Genomic DNA, 12,249 nt, shown 5'->3' on the forward strand with positions numbered 1-12,249 from the left:
ACACTAGTTTAATACAGATATTGGAAAAATTATGGAATGAATTCATTGTTGGAACAAGTGACTAAATTTTTCAATTTATACATCAATTATTTCCTCAGGTAAGATGTGAAAGGATTTTTTTTAGTATTAATATCCATATTTTAAAATATGAAAGAAAACATCATCTGCTCATATGCTTTGTGTGCCTAAACATTTCCACTCTTCAAACACATAGTTTCCATCTAGGATCAAGAAGGAAATAACTAGAATAAATGTAGTATGATTAGTTTTAAAAAAGAAGGAAATAACTATTCTTAGTAATAACGATAGCTGCAATAAGAACAATAATGAAAACATTAACATCTATGAAATGTTTATGCCCTGGTGAAGTAGTGTGGAAATGATTTTATCAAGCCAGATGTTTGATGGAAGGATCAAATCCTTATTTAACACATAGGAAATACTTGTGTAAATAAAAAGCTACTTAGAAGCATAAAGGTTATATTATTATGACAACTAATTCAATGGCTATGAGAATACATTCTTATTTAGAATCTGTGTGCCCACTAAGATAATTGTGAGCAATGTAACTGTTTGCCTATAGTTTAGATTGTTTTTTTTTTTTCATTTAGCAATTACTTAATGAGAACCTTTAATGTGACAGGTGCTACAGTTTACAAATGTAGCATTATCTGTGAACAAAACAGAAAATAATACTCATTTCTTGGAACTTACACTCTGTGAGGGTGGGTGCACGGACAAGATAGATGATCGACAACAAAAAAAGATTCATTAGTTTAAAAGAAAAGTGTGATGTAGATGACTGAACTGTCAATCAGAATTAAAAAAAAAAACAGGATTGGTATGAAGTTGTGAGCTTGTCAGTTCATAGGTCCCTTAGGATAGTCATACTTAATGAACAACTTAAAGGAAGTAATTACATTATCAGTGACCCAGAATTGATCCCTATGGTCTGTTATGCACATCAGGTATTCTGGAAGAAAATGCCAACCTCAAATTCATTATAAGGGTAAGCTCTAATGAATGGATTAGAGCTGTATTTTAAAAGAATATATGTATATATTTTTAAAAGCACAAACATGTTTTTAATCCTTTTTTTGCTTTACAGATACACTGAGTGTTTAAGATCATTTCTTTTGCTCTAACAAAATACATGAGGCTAGGTCATGTATAAAGAAGAGAGGTTTATTCACCTCAGGACTCTGGAGGTCCACCAACAGCATTGTTCTAGCTGTTGCTCAGCTCTGGTGAGGGTCTCATGGCAGATGGCTTCACAACAGTAGGTATGTTCATGTAAGAGATCACATGGTGCTACAGGAAGCCAGAGCGATTTAGAGATCAGCCTATATATATTAGATAGATAGATAGATAGATAGATCCAGTTTCATGAGAGCTAACCAGAATCCCATGAGAACATTAATTCCTGCTGAAGGCAGCTCCCGCAATGATCTAATTACCTTGAGGATGTCCAATCTCTTAACGTTCCACTACTTGTTCATCTCTAAATGTTGGGGGGGGGGGGCGGAATTTCCAACACATTATTTTTTTGAGGGAACATAAACTGTATCCAAACCACACCACTGAAGTTATGGCCAATCTATTATGAAAAACATATTTAGAACTGCATTCCAAAAAATTTCAGTAGCAAATGTTACTGTGTTTCAATGTGCTGTTAAATTATATCAATAAGACAGTTAAAATTGCTTAAATGAATGTTTTCTTTGGATTTATATATTAATTTTTAATTTTTCATATAGTTGTCCTGTCATGCATGAGGTTGAGAAAATTTATATGAATTATTAAATTGAAATCAAATAAATTAACACATAAAAATAAACTTAGGGTACTCTCTTGGTATAGAACAGTTAATAAAGTAATCTAGTAAGTTAAAACCTCAATATTTCGTACATTTAGGAATAGTAGCTATTCTTCATATCTCTAATAATCATGACTTAGATATATTTGATGCTTGTTTACATGACAGATTACTTACAGCATGTGGCTTATCTTATTAACTCACTACAATGTATTTAAGGTGTGCACACCATTTTTAATTCCATTTTGCAGATTTGTCATGAGGAATAAACAAGTTATTGAACGTGAAAATACTTTAAGAAATTCAAAATCCACAGAAAAACTATTACTAGTAATACTTCAATTCTTTACAAAACATTCACAACAATATTGATTTCCTATTTAGATGCCATATACTCACTTTGAAATAAGTATTTTCAGTAATTCTTAGTTCCTTAAATTAACATTTATCAATATTCTATGTTTGTATATTGTAATATTTTGCTAGTTAAAACCAAAAAGAAAAAACTGACACCAAGTATTCTGCTTATCTATATATCACTACAATATATGTGTGTGTATACCATCCATTCTATAAATACCTATTGAGTCCATGAACTATATCTGTATATATGTTTAAGCATAAAAAAAACACACAGGAGGGCCGGCGCCGCGGCTCACTTGGCTAATCCTCCACCTGTGGTGCTGGCACACTGGGTTCTAGTCCCAATAGAGGCACCGGTTCTGTCCCAGTTGTTTCTCTTCCAGTCCAGCTCTCTGCTGTGGCCCGGGAAGGCAGTGGAGGATGGCCCAAGTGCTTAGGCCCTGCAACCGCATGGTAGACCAGGAGGAAGCACTTAGCTCCTGGCTTCGGATCAGTGCAGCGCGCGGGCCGTAGCAGCCATTTGGGGGGTGAACCAATAGAAGGAAGACCTTTCTCTCTGTCTCCCCTCTGTCTCACTGTCTAACTCTGCCTGTAAAAAAAAAAAAAAAAAAAAAAAAAGCACACAGGAGACTTGACATTGGTTGAAACAAAGATGTGTGTGTGTGTGTGTTTTTTAAGAGGAACCACTTCTGAGAGTTCATTAATTTTTATATATCTTTACTTAACTAGTTTAGGATTAGAAACAACTAGCTAATTTTAAAATTTATTTGAGAGAAAGAGAGGAGAAGATGAGAGAGGAGAGAGGAAGGGAGAAAAAGGAGAGAGAGGAGAGAAAAAGCGTGCTCCCTCATTTACTGGTTCACTCCCCAAAGCACACATTGGCTGAGGCTGGGCCAGGCCAAAGCCAGGAACCAGGAATTCAATTCAGGTTTCCCAAATAAATGGCAGGAACCCAACTACTTGAGTCATCAACTGCTGCTTCTTAGAGTCTGCATTAGCTGGAAGCTAGAATGGGGAGTACAGCTAAGATTTGAACATAGTCACTCTGATATGAGGCATGGGTGTCCCAACAAGTGTCTTCATGATTAGACCAATCCTTTACTTCTGATTTTAATTTTTATTAGACAATATGAATTTCTTCAGAAATGAAAACCATTTACTATAGGATCTTAAACAAGTAATTGATTCTAAAATGTCAATTTATATGCAAAAGAATATAATACACATATTTTTCATCAAAATTAATCATCAGTATACATAATTATAATGGCTATATTTATCTAATTAAGCCTTTAAACAAAGAATATATGATTTCTAAAAAAGAATATATGATTTCTAAACAGAAATATATGATTTCTCGATATTTTAAAAAAACAAGAATATTTACCAGTGAAAGAAAATATCTTTTCAACCTGGTTCATATCCCTGTGGAGATTATAAGACCATATATTGTAATGTGGTTGATTTATCTAAACTTTATAATGAAGCTATAATCAATACAATAGGATACTATTGTAGACTTGATAAAGTAAATTTATTGTCAGTCTCTATTTTTAAAAATGATTTACTTACTTTATTTGAAAGTCAGAGTTCCACAGAGAGAGGAGAGGCAGAGGGAGAGAGGTCTTCCATCCACTGCCTCACTCCTTAATTGGCCGCAACGGCCGGAGTGGCGCAGATCCGAAGCCAGGAGCCAGGGGCTTCTTCCAGGTCTCCCACGCAGGAGCAGGGGCTCAAGGGCTTGGGCCATCCTCTACTGCCTTCCCAGGCCATAGCAGAGCTGGATTGGAAGTAGAGCAGCTGGGTCTTGAACCAGCACCCATATGGGCTGCCGGCACTGCAGGTGGCAGCTTCACCAGCTACGCCACCATCCCCAGCCCCTTAAGTCTCTATTTTTATAGGACTGAAATAACTCAAGTAACCTGTAGATAAAAAAAGAATTGATATTGGGTCTACAAAACTCTAGTAGATACTTTTTTTTTTCAGGGCGGGGGTGGGTGAGGGAGCTGCTTGTTTGGCTGTTTTAATTCTGTTGAAATGTAACATACACACCAAAAAATGCAGAAAGCATGCGTATAGTTCCATGAATCTTCTCAAAATGAATTCAGCTGAGATGGTATTTTAAAGCTAAACTGATGGTGGTAATAAAATAATATACTGATGGTTAGGTGTTGCCAAATAAACCTGGTATTAATTAGAAATAATTAGCACCTGCAATCTTTTTTGTTTATGATTTACTTAGTTATTTACAAGGTAGAGTTACAGAGAGGCAGAGGCAGAGAGGCAGAGAGGTCTTCCACCCGCTGGTTTATTCCCCAAATGACTGCAACTGCCAGTGGTGGGCCAATCCGAAGCCAGGAGCCAGGGGCTTCTTCTGGCTCTCCCTTATGGGTGCAGGGGCCCAAGGACTTGGGCATCTTCTACTGCTTTCCCAGGCGTGGAGCATCAGAGACTCGAACCAGTGCCCATATGGGATGCCAGCACTGCAGGCAGTGGCTTTAACCACTATGCCACAGCACTGGCCTCCAGCCCCAGCACATACAATCTTAATTTACAACATATTCAGACAGTTTCTAACAGATGAGTTCAACATTAGAAAATCAAACAAGAATATTTGAGTAATTTAAATAAAATGGCATTCTATCTCAATAAATAAAACATTACCCTATATTACTAAAAGAGTAGTAAGTAAAATAGAATAAAGTATGAGCCATTTTCTTTGGGTTTTTATTTTGATTGCCTCAATCCCCACAATCATTTATTACTCAGGGAATATATTTACATTCTCAATTTATTTATGATTCAAATGTGTCAAAAAGTAAAAAAAAAAAAACAGTTTTCATTAACTTTCAACCACCATACACATAATAATACTATTAGAACAGTAGAATCTAGACTTGACTAGTTACATTTATTGGTAATGTTTGCATTTACTTGGTAGAACTTACCTCACAGCAAATTATAGTTCTATCAGCACTCTCATTTAAAACCCTGAAGTTAGTTATCAATAATAAGTCAAATACTTGAAACTTCAAATATTATATTTGAAATTCCCAAGTAACTCTGGCCTCAAATAAAGGGATGGAATGGTAGGAAGTGGAATGCAGGTGAAAGAACAATCTTTTTTGATCTTGAAGTTTTGGTTATTCACAAGAATATGGGGGTATAGTAAATATTTGGTAAAACAATTTCAAGAGACCTATAATAACAATAATAAAAAAAAAACTACGACTCACAGAGCCCAAGTTCTTGTTCCATCATCCACTGCCTTCCCAGGCACAATAGCAGGAAGCTCAATCAGGAGCAGAGCATCCAGTTCGGAATCAAATGGGCATTCCAATATAGGATGGTGGTGTGGCAAGCAGCAGCCTAGCATGTTGCAGTTGTACCACAATGCCAGGCCCAACATCAATTTTAGCAATAGTAATTATGTTTTCTTTTTCAAACAAAATATTTATTAGAATATATGCCCAAAGTAAGAAAAAAAAACTGAGCAAGGCCTTTGTCATGACATACCAACAGTATTTAATCACACGAATTTCAAGTTCATCGATAACAGAAATAGAAATGGGTATTAATCACAGAAATAATAGCCGCAGGTCTAATTACATACTGTTTACATAAAAGGTCAGGCACTTTGCTCTGCATATTTATATCAGATTTGGAATTCTGTATCTAAAATAGTGATATGAAATAGTGACTGCTGTTATCACATCAGAGCTGTTGGAAAGATAAGACAAAGACAACTCTATCAAATTTCATTGGCCCTTTGTATCCATAGTTTCTCCATCCATGAACTCAACAAACCACAGATTGAAAAAAATTAGTACTGTACTATCCTGAACATGTATAAACTTTTTCCTTGTTGTCATTTCCTAAAGTATAACAATTATTTACACAACATTTACATCTTATTTTGTATTATAAACCCTATTGTGATGATCTAAAGTACATGAAAAGATGTGTATAGGTACACTACATCATGTTTTTACAAAGGACTTGAGTATCCACAGATGTTTGCATCCAAGGGGTTTCCTGGAACCAATCTCCTGCAGATAGATACTGACAATGAATTATAATAGACAAATTCAATGGACTACATAGATAATAAAGTCTAAGAATTTACATTGATAAAAAGACTGACTACTACTAGAATCTAAATTCTCACTCAGCACAAAATGGACACTAGAATTCACCTTGATAAATAACTGGCTACTTTTTTGTATAGCTATAAATGTTTTAACATAACGAGAAACCTAAAGAATCTATGGTATGCCTACAAGCATAACAGTAAAAGTGTTAGCTCCAATGTGAACATTAACATACTTACTTATTTTTTATATCCCAGACTATATTAAACAACATAGTGATAACTAACTTCAGTGAAATGGCAAAAAGGAGGAAAAATAGCACTTAAGCAACAACATAAATTGAGATTAGACATTCTTTTAATAATATAATGTATGAATTATATTTAAACATTCCCCATAAAACCCAGATAATTGAAGGAAGTTATGTTAATGCCCAAATGCAAGAGTCATATCTAAGAATAACCAGAATCCCAGAAAACCAGGAGTAATGGGAAGGTTGCAATTCTGCCAATGACAGCACGAGGAGCTTTTCAAACTCACTGCTCAGAGATGATTATAGTAAAAATTATTTTTAAAATCTCTAGAAGCTGTCCTAAGGAAATATACAAAATGAAGAAAATTTATTCCAGAAACCTTACTTGGTAAGAACAGCAAGAGTATGTGTGGCTTGAGCCCTGACTCACTTTTCTCTCCTTCCTGGCTCATCTTGACGAAAACTCCATTTCTGGCAGCTGTGACCATGGCAACAGGATCTTCTCTCCTCTTATCTCTCACTCAAGTGATAAATTATATAACTGGGGAGGGGCAAGCTATGAACATTTCTCATCTACTCTCATTCCACACTGAAAAAGACAAATTCTGCAATCCGAAATTGAAGGCTGCCATGTATATCAACACATATTTAATCAGAATACTGGAAAAAAAGATACAAAACACAGAGCGAAAAAATTATTCAAAGAAATACTGTCAAAAATTAGCCCAAAAATTTTTATACTCTCTCTATTAACTTCTACATATGATAGAAAACATGTGGGAATTGTCTTGCTGTGTCTGGCCTACTTCATTTAGCATAATGATCGCCAGTTTGATACACTTTCTTTTAAATGGCAGAATTTCATTCTGTTTTATGACTTAGTAATATTCCATTGCATATATATACACCACATTTTCTTTATCCAGTCATCAGTTGGTGGATACATACTTCAATTCCATATCTTTGTTATGTACAGGTGAAATACATTTAACCATCTACCATTTTTTAACTATAAATATTATAAAAGCATAGAAATTCAAATTTTGACATCATAGTAAACATATAAAAATACATTAACAAAAAAGAAAATTATAAAAAACGCCAGAGAAATGACTCCTCATGCATAAATTCTTTTAAAAGTAAGAGCTTTCGGGGCCGGTACCATGGGGCACTAGGTTAATCATCCGCCTGTGGCTCCAGCATTCCATATGGGCACTGGTTCTAGTCCCGGTTGCTCTTCTTCCGGTCCAGCTCTCTGCTGTGGCCCAGGAGGGCAGTGGAGGATGGCCCAAGTTCTTGGGCCTCTGCACCTGCATGGGAGACCAGGAAGAAGCACCTGGCTCCTGGCTTTGCACTGGCGCAGCTCCGGCCGCTGCGGCCATTTGGAGAGTGAACCAACGGAAGGAAGACCTTTCTCTCTGTCTGTCTCTCTCTACCTATCAAATAAATAAATAAAAATCTTTAAAAAAAAGAGTAAGAGCTTTCTTCTAATCAGAAACAAAGATGACCAGAGGCAATGGGATGGTAATATTAAAGCATTAATAGAAACAAAATCACAATAATAGTGTTAACCAGGATTCTTTATGTCTAGAGTGTGACAATGAAGACAAAACAAAAATATTCTCAGATAAACAAAAAGTGAACTTGTTATTAGCAAAAACAATTAGGGAGGAGAAATAAATGAAGGCCATCAAAATTGCAAAGGAGGAAGACAAAATATCCATGATTGCAGATGACATGATATTGTATGTGGAAAACATAAACACTCCACCAAAAAGCTGTTAAAACTGATAAACCAATTCAGTAAGGTTGCAGGTTACAAAATCAATACACAAAAAAAGGTTTTTTTTTTTTTCTGCAAAAATGATGAACTCACTGAAAGAGAAATCAAAATAGAAATTCCTTTCACAATACCCACAAATATCAAACATTTAGAAATAAATTTAAAAAATAAGTGAAAGATCTGCATATTGGACATGATAAAACACTGATGAAAGAAATCATAAAGGACACAAAAAATGCAAAAATATTCCTTGCTCATGGATTGGAAGAATTAATATCATTAAAATGTCTATACTATCTAAAGCACTCCACAGATTCAATGCAAATGCTATAAAGGTATCAATGATATTCTTTACAGAATTAGAAAATTTCTAAAATTTATATGGAATCACAACAGGCCCAAAGCAATCCTGAGCAACAACAACAACAAAAAAATCAAACCTGAGGAATCACAATACTTAAGTTAAAAGCATACCACAAAGCTATGGAAATTAAAACAGTATGGTAATGGCAAATGTCACAAAAATCAATGGAACAGGATAGATTGTCCAGAAATTGATCCACATACATATAGCAACTGATTCTTGACGAAAGTGTCCAGACCATATACTGGAGAAAAGGTAATATCTCTAATAAATGCTGCTGGCATAACTGAGTGTATACATGTAGAACAATGAAATTAGATTCCTACCTCTCATCATACACAAAAATCAACTCATGATAGATCAAAGACTTAAATTTAAGAATTGAGACTATGAAGTTGCTGAAACAAAATGTCGGGAAATAGTTCAAGATATTGGTGTAGGTTATGACTTATAGGATAAGACCACCAAAGCACAGGCAATGAAAGCAAAACCACACAAATGTAATTATGCTGAACTCCAAAGTTTATGCACAGCAAAAGAAAAAAAAAACAATAGAATGAACAGACCTCCAACATAAATGGAAATAATATTTACAAGCTACCTATCTGCCAAATGATTAATATCCAGAATGTAACAGCGACTCAAAAAACTCAAGAAATAAAACAATCACTGCAGCTAAGAAATTGACAAAGTACCACAATAGACGGTTATCAAAAGAAATATAAGGTGAACCCAAGTGCCCCAGAATTGTAGGCATTGGCTTGGTAGCCAGAGAGACTGTGTTGGATGTGCTACCACATTTTGATAAAGATTATGAAGTGCCTGGTGTGTGGGAAGCGGCTGCAGCCCTGGTGGAGGAGTTAACTAGCTGATACTGACTCACTAAAAACTACCTGAACTATCTGACAGCCCTGGATTATTGTAATTTTGAAACAGACATACTGAGAAATGAGTTTGAAAGATAGGCTTCTCGTCAACCCATTGAACTACTCAGTATGAAACAATATGAACTTCCAGCACCATCCTCTGACATTAATGTGTGGCAAGGATGTGTAAACATTCTATGGAGCAGTTAAGAGCACCACAAAATTCAAATTGAGAATCTGGAAATGATGTCACAGCATGGATGCAATTCCTGGGAAGTATATAATAAAAGTCTAAGTCACATGATTGAACATGGCCAAAAAGAGGCTCAGAAGTTAAGGAAGCACATTCAAACTTTAAACTCGCAGTGAAAGAATATGCAGCTCAGAGCTGGATATAAATTGAGAGAAATGGAGTCAAACTGGGTATTCCTGGTCAGTAAGGACTATGAGTTTGGATGGGCTACTGTGTAAGCAGAAAATGAAATATATCAAATTAAGCAGTAACATGGAGAAGCCAGTAAAGAAAATATCTTTCAACACTTCTGAGAAGAATAATTTGGAGGGTGGAAAGGAAGAAAAGTTGGGCTTTCATAGAATGTTAGGCATCTGAACTGTCTCTAAACTACACATGAAAACAACCTGTATCAGAAATTTTTAGGATGCCCCAAGTGCTTGGACCCTGCGCCCCATGGGAGAACAGGAGAAGCACCTGGCTCCTGCCTTTGGATCAGCGTGGTGCGCTGGCTGCAGCATGCCAGCCGTGGCGGCCATTGGAGGGTGAACCAACAGCAAAAGGAAAACCTTTCTCTCTGTCTCTCTCTCTCACTGTCCACTCTGCCTGTCAAAAAAAAAAAAAAAAAAAAACAGACCAAGTGGGATTTATCCTTGGTATGCAGGGATGGCTCAATGTGCACAAAACAATCAATGTGATACACCACCTTAATAGACTGCAGAAGAAAAACCATATGATTATCTCAATAGATGCAGAGAAAACATTTGATAAAATACAACACCCATTCATGATGAAAACTCTAAGCAAACTGGGTTTGGAAGGAACATTCCTCAATACAATCAAAGCAATCTATGAAAAACCCACGGCCAACATACTATTGAATGGGGAAAAGTTGGAAGCATTTCCACTGATATCTGGTACCAGACAGGGATGTCCACTCTCACCACTGCTATTCAATATAGTTCTGGAGGTTCTAGCCAGAGCTATTAGGCAAGAAAAAGAAATTAAAGGGATACAAATTGGGAAGGAAGAACTCAAACTATCCCTCTTTGCAGATGATATGATTCTTTATTTAGGGGACCCAAAGAACTCTACTAAGAGACTATTGGAACTCATAGAAGAGTTTGGCAAAGTAGCAGGATATAAAATCAATGCACAAAAATCAACAGCCTTTGTATACACAGGCAATGCCATGGCTGAGGAAGAACTTCTAAGATCCATCCCATTCACAATAGCTACAAAAACAATCAAATACCTTGGAATAAACTTAACCAAGGAAGTTAAAGATCTCTACGATGAAAATTACAAAACCTTAAAGAAAGAAATAGAAGAGGATACCAAAAAATGGAAAAATCTTCCATGCTCATGGATTGGAAGAATCAATATCATCAAAATGTCCATTCTCCCAAAAGCAATTTACAGATTCAATGCAATACCAATCAAGATACCGAAGAGCTTTTTCTCAGATCTGGAAAAAATGATGCTGAAATTCATATGGAGACACAGGAGACCTCGAATAGCTAAAGCAATCTTGTACCACAAAAACAAAGCCGGAGGCATCACAATACCAGATTTCAGGACATACTACAGGGCAGTTGTTATCAAAACAGCATGATACTGGTACAGAAACAGATGGATAGACCAATGGAATAGAATAGAAACACCAGAAATCAATCCAAATATCTACAGCCAACTTATATATGATCAAGGATCCAAAACGAATCACTGGAGTAAGGACAGTCTATTCAATAAATGGTGCTGGGAAATTGGATTTCCACCTACAGAATCATGAAGCAAGACCCCTACCTATCACATTACACAAAAATTCATTCAACATGGATTAAAGACTTAAATCTACGACCCGACACCATCAAATTATTAGAGAACATTGGAGAAACCCTGCAAGATATAGATACCGGCAAAGACTTCTTGGAAAAGACCCCAGAAGCACAGGCAGTCAAAGCCAAAATTAACATTTGGGATTGCATCAAATTGAGAAGTTTCTATACTGCAAAAAAACAGTCAGGAAAATGGCCGGCGCCGCGGCTCACTAGGCTAATCCTCCGCCTAGCGGCGCCGGCCCACCGGGTTCTAGTCCCGGTTGGGGCGCCGGATTCTGTCCCGGTTGCCCCTCTTCCAGGCCAGCTCTCTACTGTGGCCAGGGAGTGCAGTGGAGGATGGCCCAGGTGCTTGGGCCCTGCACCCCATGGGAGACCAGGAAAAGCACCTGGCTCCTGGCTCCTGCCATCGGATCAGCGCGGTGTGCCAGCCGCAGCGCGCCGGCCGTGGCGGCCACTGGAGGGTGAAACACCTTTCTCTCTGTCTTTCTCTCTGTCACTGTCCACTCTGCCTTTCAAAAAATTAAAAAAATAAAAAAAGTAAAAAAAAAAAAACAGGAAAATGAAGATGCAACCGACAGAATGGGAAAAAATGTTTGCAAACTATGCAACGGATAAAGGGCTGATAACCAGAATCTACAAA

The 12,249-nt window shown here is 36.6% G+C and overlaps 1 pseudogene; it reads left to right on the forward strand.

The window, feature by feature from the left end:
- LOC100351860 (pre-mRNA-splicing factor SPF27 pseudogene) overlaps positions 1–10,082 on the forward strand; it is a 97,365-nt pseudogene extending 87,283 nt beyond the window's left edge.
- The last annotated feature ends 2,167 nt before the right edge of the window (positions 10,083–12,249 follow it).

This window comes from Oryctolagus cuniculus, chromosome X, assembly GCF_964237555.1.
Source record: "Oryctolagus cuniculus chromosome X, mOryCun1.1, whole genome shotgun sequence".
In the NCBI taxonomy this organism is placed as follows: domain Eukaryota; kingdom Metazoa; phylum Chordata; class Mammalia; order Lagomorpha; family Leporidae; genus Oryctolagus; species Oryctolagus cuniculus.